Here is an 8,164-nt window from a genome sequence, read left to right as displayed (position 1 = left end):
ATGGGTTACTGATGATTGATTTTTTGATGCAGGTTTTAACTACATGTAAATCTCTTGAAACTTGTAGGTTTCATATCATCGCTAATTCCCAAGAGACGCCACATTATACAAAATGTGGATCATCACCATCAAGTGAGACGAAGAGAAATACTTCAAAGTTACAAAATGCAGAAGAGTGTGTTCAAGGCATTTCCTGCCATCAGACTTTATTCCTGCTGTATTCTGCAGCAACAACTTACTGCGACAAACAGCCTGCCCCAGTGTGTTCAGCTTTGGCAAAAAGCAACAGCTTCGCAAGTCACCCAAGAAGCGAACACTGAGTGCCTGTCCACAGGCACGTGAGATTTCAGATCAAGCTGTTGCTCAAGCACTGGCTGTAGAAGACAGTGAAGCAGGATTTTTTGGTGACCAGTCTACTGATCGATCATCTGCAGCAGCTCAAAGTCTGAAGCACATGAAAAAGAGGGAGGCACTGCCAGCTGTGCACCTGCTTCTGGTACAACCTGTTTATTAAGTAGTGGCAAGCCTGTCAATGAAGTGGAACGTCTCAAAGGTGTGGCTGCCACACAGGGCAATGAAATAGACAGTCTTAAGTATAAATGTGAAGTCCTCCAGAAGCAGCTGCTCCAGACGAAGACAGAGATTCACCTATCTCTACAAGAAAGAAATTACAACAAGCTTTTGCACTGACCGTTTTAAACACTCAAATGAGGACTTTCTTGCTTACACAGGAATACCATCATACCAGCACTTCCTGGCATTGATGACTTACATCAATCTGGAAAGAATGGGAGTAATGTTTTGAGGAATGCTGGCATCAAAGCCAGCGGAGGCCGACTGCAGAAGCTGACAGCAGAGAATGAGCTGTTTCTCGTACTTGTAAGGCTTCGTCTCGGCCTCTTCAAGCATGACCTGGCACACAGATTTGGGATCACTCAGTCAACAGTGTCACGCATATGTGTGTCATGGATTAACTTCATGCACATAAGACTCTGCAAACTACCACTCTGGATGTCAAGACCTGTTATAGATGCAACAATGCCTGCTGCATTCAGCACGTATCCAACAACAAGAATTATTTTGGATGCAACAGAGATAAAGTGTGAGGTGCTCTCCTCACTGTCTCTCCAATCAAGCTCCTACTCTACTTACAAGTCTTCAAACACTTTTAAAGGCCTCATTGGTGTTTCACCAAACGGATTAGTAAGCTCTGTGTCAAAGCTCTACACAGGTTCTATCTCAGACAGGGAGGCCGTACTGAAAAGTGGATTTCTCAACCTCAAGTTTGACAGAAATGATTCCGTCATGGCAGACAAGGGGTTCTTGATTGAGAACCTTTTGGCAAGCAAAAATGTCAAGCTAAACATTCCACCATTTCTGCACAGGAATGCCCTGTCTGAACAACAAGTCAGGGAAACTAAGGAGATTGCTTCATTGAGGATCCATGTAGAAAGGAGAATAAGAAGGGTCAAATCATTCCGTATATTTGACCGGCCGATCCCACTCACGCTGGCTCCCATAATAAATCAAATCTGGACTGTGGCTGCTATTCTCACAAACTTTCAAAGCCCTTTGAGCAAACCTTCACAACCAAGCACGCAACAGCTGGCACTTCCACCATAGCTAATGTGTGAATAACTTAGAGGATGACTGACCTCTATGAATGCTGCCTCAAACCATGCAGCAATATAGCACAGGTGAGAAACTTCCCTCACCCCAACAATCAGGAGAGGGCACAAGGACTAGAGTATTATGACTCAGCAGATTCTGTGCAATCCTGTACGAAAAACAAGTGTAATAAAGGGAAACTACAGTGATGCACTAAATTCACCGTGCTTTACTGATGGGTCACACTCATGAAAGCGATCACTTAGCACCAAGAAGAATGACCAAAATTTTGCTTCTTATACCCCTGTCACACGAGCATTTCGAAGGCCCTCGAATCGATAGTCTATCGACTCGAAGGCGATCGAGCGCTGCTGCACGGCCAGTTTGAATGGCCATCGAGTCAATAGTCTATCGAGTCGACGGAGCAGCCCGGAACTCTATTGAGATTTTGAGGACCTTCGAGCGTTGCCCAAGGTTGCTAGCATTGCTTCGAACGACAACAAACATGGCGGCGTCCTTCAAAGCCGGACCCCTCGCTTCGGACTGAATTCTCGTTGTTGCTGCCTTTTTCTGTCTGTTCAATAGTCATAAATGGGGCACTGGTCTTTCGCTTTGTCTCATCTTGCCTACAAGAAAACGTATCAGTGATAAATTTGCTTTATTTTTTATTTAGTGACGATTCTGCCGCTGCTAGGCCTAAGAGAGTCGGTTTGTTGACAGTAATGGTTCCCATTTTGACAACCAGATGGCGCCACTAGAGGCTGAGTTTATTTTTGCGTCTCTGCTAGCATACGCTGAACTAAATGTGGGAATGCACCTGCGTTTAGCGTACGTAAGCGTTCATACGCTCGTGGTACGTAGACAGCATAAATTTATGCTCTTTTCTCACTGTATCTGTGCACGCCGCGAGCGGCGACGTGGTGTGCACAGCGAGAAGCAGCAGCGGCGCAGCCGTTCCAACTCGCCCGGGCATCAACAGATGAGAACAGGTCCTAGTTTTTGCGGCGAGCGAATCCGCTTCGCTTGCCGGATTTTTGAACAAGTGTGAACACGCCTTATGACTGCAAGAAAGTGTATTTCAACATTTAGTTAAGTTTCGTCAATATATTTTTGTTATTTGCGCGAAGACGTGAGAACGATTTCAATGGCCATTGAGATTTGCCGTGTAGCAGCTCCACAACTCCCTCGAGTTCGATGGCGATCGAAAATCTCAATGGCCCTCGACTCGATGGCCATTGAAACTGGCCGTGTGACAAGGGTATTAAAAAGGGCTGGTGCCATCATGGCGTTAGGAATTTCGGCTCGTTTTGTTTGGGAAGTGGCCACAAAATGTAGACTTGCAGACTATGCAGGCATGCCTCTGTTAGTTTGATGAAATTTCAAGAAATCCATAGGTGAGCATCTTTCCAATTTTTTTCTTGCCCCTATTCAGCACTACATGTTTCACCAACTAGCCCAAAAATCAACCAGTTACTTCTTAAAATTAGCTTTCGTGTGACTTTATTTTATTTATTTATTCAGGAAATGCAAAAAAATATACAGTGGATGATCAAAAGACAAGATAAGAAATGGACAGTTATACAAAGGAAGCCATACATACAAAAAATCACTAGCTGCAATATGTGTAGATCACTACAATGAAGAAAAACGAATTGTCAAACCATAGATGAATGCAATCTCAGTACAACACATTCTCAGAATTCTCACACCACAGCAGAGTTGCGAGCAGCAAAGTAACGCAGAGCAGTACTGAAAAAGAACTCATCCAACTGTGACTTAACATTGTCCCACTCCCCTTGATCGAAGTAAATGCGCTCCACAGCCATCCACTTTTCTGAGAAGACTACAAGGTCTGCCCATTTGCATTCTGTGACAGCCATCTGTCCTAAAACTTGATAAAAATATTCATCATCTCTCTTGAGCTGACATGCACCATTAACAAATTCATCATCTCTCTTGAGCTGACGTGTACCATTAACAAATTCAAGACAAAACCTTTTGGTAGGTACAGTGTCAGCTTCACTGTCTTTCAAAGAGTAAGGGCATTTGATCTCTACGACACCATAGGTGCCTTCTTTGGGGTCAAAGGCCAACCTATCCGGGCTTGCACACCGCCATGGAGAGATGGAGATGGATAGATAGGAGATGGAGCCATGGAGATGGAATAATCTACGACACCATGAAGGTGCTGCTGTGGGATGTCTTGCAGCCGATTTGCCTTGGTGAGCTGACGCTGGAAAGTAACACTCAATCTTTTGCTTCTGTATAAAACGCTTAGCAAGTGGTAAATGCCCTAACTGTTGGTGTAGAAGCTGCTGCTTGTAAAAATGCACCAGTGGCAGAGAGTGGTGCACCCATAATGCAGGCCAACTGTGCTTAAGGCAGTGTTACTGTTATATTCTTCTTAAGGTTTTGTTTGAACAATTTATATTTTGCATAGCTTTAAAAGTGTAGAGTTACAGATAACTGTAGATGCAATGAAAAAAATATCATGTAGCAGTCTCTGTAGACACGTGCACATTTAACATTGTAGCAAGACTTGTGGAAATGCAACAAAAAGCATGCATTCAGATTTTGCTCAATACCATACTCCATACAATGCTCAATTCTTCGTTTGAAAATCCCAAGCAAGAAAGCAATCCACTTCTCTCGGAGAAGAGAATGTTTTTTTTTAGAAGTGGTGTGCACCTAGTTTACATCCCTCTAATACAGTCACAACAAGAGTTGGCGTTCATGAGCATTTGCTTTAAAACTCAAAATTCTAATGATCAATGTATATTGCTAAACTTGTTTAAAACAGAAAGGAAGGCACAGAAAAAAGGAAGGAGAGAAAGAAAGGATGCTGGAATGGGGCCTTCTCGCTGCACCATTGTTTTTATGCAGATAATTCTTTAAGTGTCTGCCATCAAATGCTTTAAGTGTCTGTCGTCATGACTGCAGGCTCCGACAACAGCTGACTGGCAGAATATTGCAGACGGCTTTCGGGAAAAATGGAACTCCCCGCAGTGCGTAGGTGCGGTGGACAGCAAACACGTCCAAATTCAGGCCCCACCAAACTCTTCAACTATAAGGTAAAGTGTGTGTAGATGCCTTTTTTTTTTCTTACTGTTTTCATGCTTTCATTACAGGGTACATACTCTATAGTACTGATGGCCGTGGCTGACAGCAACCTGCGGTTCGTACTCATTGATGTCGGCGGATACGGAAAGCAAAGTGACGGTGGCACGCTTGCAGCCTCTAGAAAACTTTGAAAACTTTAAAAGGGCGCAAACACAAACGACCACAAAGTACAAGAGACGAGACACAAGCGCCGACTGTCAACTGATTTTTATTGGAGCAAGGGAACACCTTATATACACAGCAGCATACACAAGATAAGAAGTTGCAGAACGCACGTGCGAGCAAGAGACACTGCGGAAAAAAAGATACGAAAAACCAAGCAAGGCGCTCAAGGGCTGAACAGATTAGTCGCATCTAAAAAACAGACCTCAGCGTTTAAGAGAGATATCGAAGGCTTACTAATGCAACTGCTGCCATATTTCATGATATGAAAGGCTTCCAAGCTGAGACGTGCCGTCTTATCACTGCTTTTGCCGAGAATCTTCGTCTCATGAAATCGGGCCACGCAACCACTGCAATTACTAATATGCGCAACTAAATGTGCGTACTTGTCTTTAAAATTCTTAACATTTCTTGAATGGTCCCCTAATCGATCATTGATGCAACGGCCGGTTTGGCCGACATACACCTTCCCGCACGTCAAGGGAATAGCGTAGACCACTCCCGTGGAACTCCCGTGGCACCTAAAGATGCTTGTTTTAGATGACCCCTTTCTTATTAAAAAGTCTGCAGATGTGGCTCTTTTCCTTGAGAACACAGAAGATATTGGATTTGGTTTCTCTGTAGATGTAGAAGATTTGTTCTATTCCGTGCCTCAAGGTGAGCTAATGCTGGCTGTAAAAGACTGTATTGAAGCCAACGGCGACGTGTGTTTCCAGAATGCAACAGGTTTGACTGTGGAGAGTTTTACTGATCTTTTGCAGTTTTACTTGAGGTCAACTTTTATTGTTTTTGACAACCTGCCTTATTTGCAGCGCGATGGCATTTGTATTGGGTCCTGCGTGGCTCCCATCCTTTGTGACATTTTTTTAGCTAAGGTCGACAAAGTTTTAGATAAGTATTTTAATGGGGGAAGGATTTTAAAGATTTTTAGATATGTTGATGACTTTTTAGTGCTTTTAAGAAAACAGACTACCTTCACCTACCCCTCTACAGTAGGTGAAGTTTTAATAGCTTTCAAAAAATATGGACTTGGGCTAAATTTTACCCATGAACTACCTGACTCATCTGTTTTACAGTTTTTAGATCTCGAACTAACATTCTGTGAAACACACGTTTGCTGGTCTTACTACCCTCGAGCGAAAAAAGATCTGCTGCCATATAGCTCGGCGCATTCCAAGACTGTGAAGAGAGGGATAGCTTTGCAATGCATGGAATCTGCTCTCAGGAGGTCGTGCCCGCATCGAATGCAAAATAGCTTCCTTAATCAGATAAGCCGACTTTTAGCGGCAGGGTTCCCCTCTTCGATTTTGATTGCTGTTTGTGAGACCCTCCTCCAGAAGTTGAAGCATGGAACAAGAATGACCGGTTGTAATCGGGAAAAGGCCGAAAAACCTTTGGTTGTGCCGTACCTACACAAGACCACTCACAACCTAAAAAAAGTGGCCAACAGGCACGGTGTGCCGGTTGTGTTTTCGGCACCCAGTAAGCTGGGAGGGCTATGCCCCCGCATCTGTGGCCCGAAAAAGAGTGGGTGCCAAATTAATCACAAGCATCGGTTTGCGACATGTTCCACGGGAGTGGTCTACGCTATTCCCTTGACGTGCGGGAAGGTGTATGTCGGCCAAACCGGCCGTTGCATCAATGATCGATTAGGGGACCATTCAAGAAATGTTAAGAATTTTAAAGACAAGTACGCACATTTAGTTGCGCATATTAGTAATTGCAGTGGTTGCGTGGCCCGATTTCATGAGACGAAGATTCTCGGCAAAAGCAGTGATAAGACGGCACGTCTCAGCTTGGAAGCCTTTCATATCATGAAATATGGCAGCAGTTGCATTAGTAAGCCTTCGATATCTCTCTTAAACGCTGAGGTCTGTTTTTTAGATGCGACTAATCTGTTCACCCCTTGAGCGCCTTGCTTGGTTTTTCGTATCTTTTTTTCCGCAGTGTCTCTTGCTCGCACGTGCGTTCTGCAACTTCTTATCTTGTGTATGCTGCTGTGTATATAAGGTGTTCCCTTGCTCCAATAAAAATCAGTTGACAGTCGGCGCTTGTGTCTCGTCTCTTGTACTTTGTGGTCGTTTGTGTTTGCGCCCTTTTAAAGTTTTCAAATATGAACCAACTTGCCCAAAAAGAAGTGTTAATGCAGCCTCTAGGTTTGGCAAATGCCTGGAAAGAGGTTTGCTAAGTCTCCCACTGCCAAGTTGCTTGCCCGGTACCTCAACTGTGGCCCCGTATGTGTTTGTTGGGGATGAAGCTTTTCAGCTTCGTCCAGACTTCCTTTGACCTTTTCCAGGCAGAGGACTGGATAAAGGCAAGAGGATATTCAACTATTGACTAAGCCGTGCAAGGTTTGTTTAACAGCAGAATTGAGTTATTACATGTATGTCATCCCCAAGCTAGGGCAAAAAATTCAGTGCTATACATCTGTATCTGCTGTCCACACTGAAATTAATTTGTATCTTTTTTTTCCAGGAGGTGCGTGGGAAATGCTTTCGGGGTCATGTCTTCTAGGTTTAGAATTTTCCGCCAAATTATTAACTTGTTACCAGAAAATGCGGACTACGTCGTAATGTACGCCTGTGCCTTGCACAATTTCCTCTTGGAGGACCCGGTCTACATGCCTGCAAACTATGCTGACTTGGAGGACGACTTTGGAAATGTGACTGAAGGCCAGTGGTGAGCAGCAAGAGATGCAGCAGTGCTGAACCTCGAGCCTCCAGTGGGGCACAACCACAGCCGCTCCGCAGCTGCTGCAAGGGACCTATTCAGGTTTCATTTCACCAGCAGCCAAGGAGCTGTGCCATGGCAGTGGGCGTCAGCTGGGCTACGGCCCTGAATCTTGCATATATTTTGTACACAGCATATATAATCCCCCACCTACCCTTTCTCCCTATCCCCCTCTTCTTGATTTCTCTACCTGCATTTATTCGTGATTGATACCACATCAGCACTTATTCTCTAAAAGCAGAATCATGTTTTCCAACTCTTCTATGTAGACGTCGCATTTCCAGTCTTTCACTGTATCGTAAGTTTTTCTTTTCATCCCTTAATTAAGTGCCATATATCACGCCAACAGCTCCCATTTTTTTATAGAAGTTGCCACTCCAAGATGAGCGCCCACGTGCTCATACAACTACCTTCACTTTTTTTTTTTCCAAACTGTCAAAGATTGGATTGGACTTCCACGTAAAATTGCTTCACTACCTCTTCATTGCGGCTTATCACCATCCTTGCTTTGAACTGTGAATCATGATCCTGACCGTTTATATAA

The 8,164-nt window shown here is 44.1% G+C and overlaps 1 pseudogene; it reads left to right on the top strand.

Moving 5' to 3' along the window:
• Window positions 1-978: 978 nt before the first annotated feature.
• On the top strand, window positions 979-1,576 carry LOC149367746 (uncharacterized; annotated as a pseudogene).
• Window positions 1,577-8,164: the final 6,588 nt, after the last annotated feature.

This window comes from Amblyomma mixtum, chromosome 1 (genome assembly GCF_055824585.1).
Source record: "Amblyomma mixtum isolate Tamu chromosome 1, ASM5582458v1, whole genome shotgun sequence".
Lineage (NCBI taxonomy): Eukaryota > Metazoa > Arthropoda > Arachnida > Ixodida > Ixodidae > Amblyomma > Amblyomma mixtum.
The sequence above is the reverse complement of the archived record's forward strand: the minus strand, read 5'-3'. Positions and strand labels throughout refer to the sequence as shown.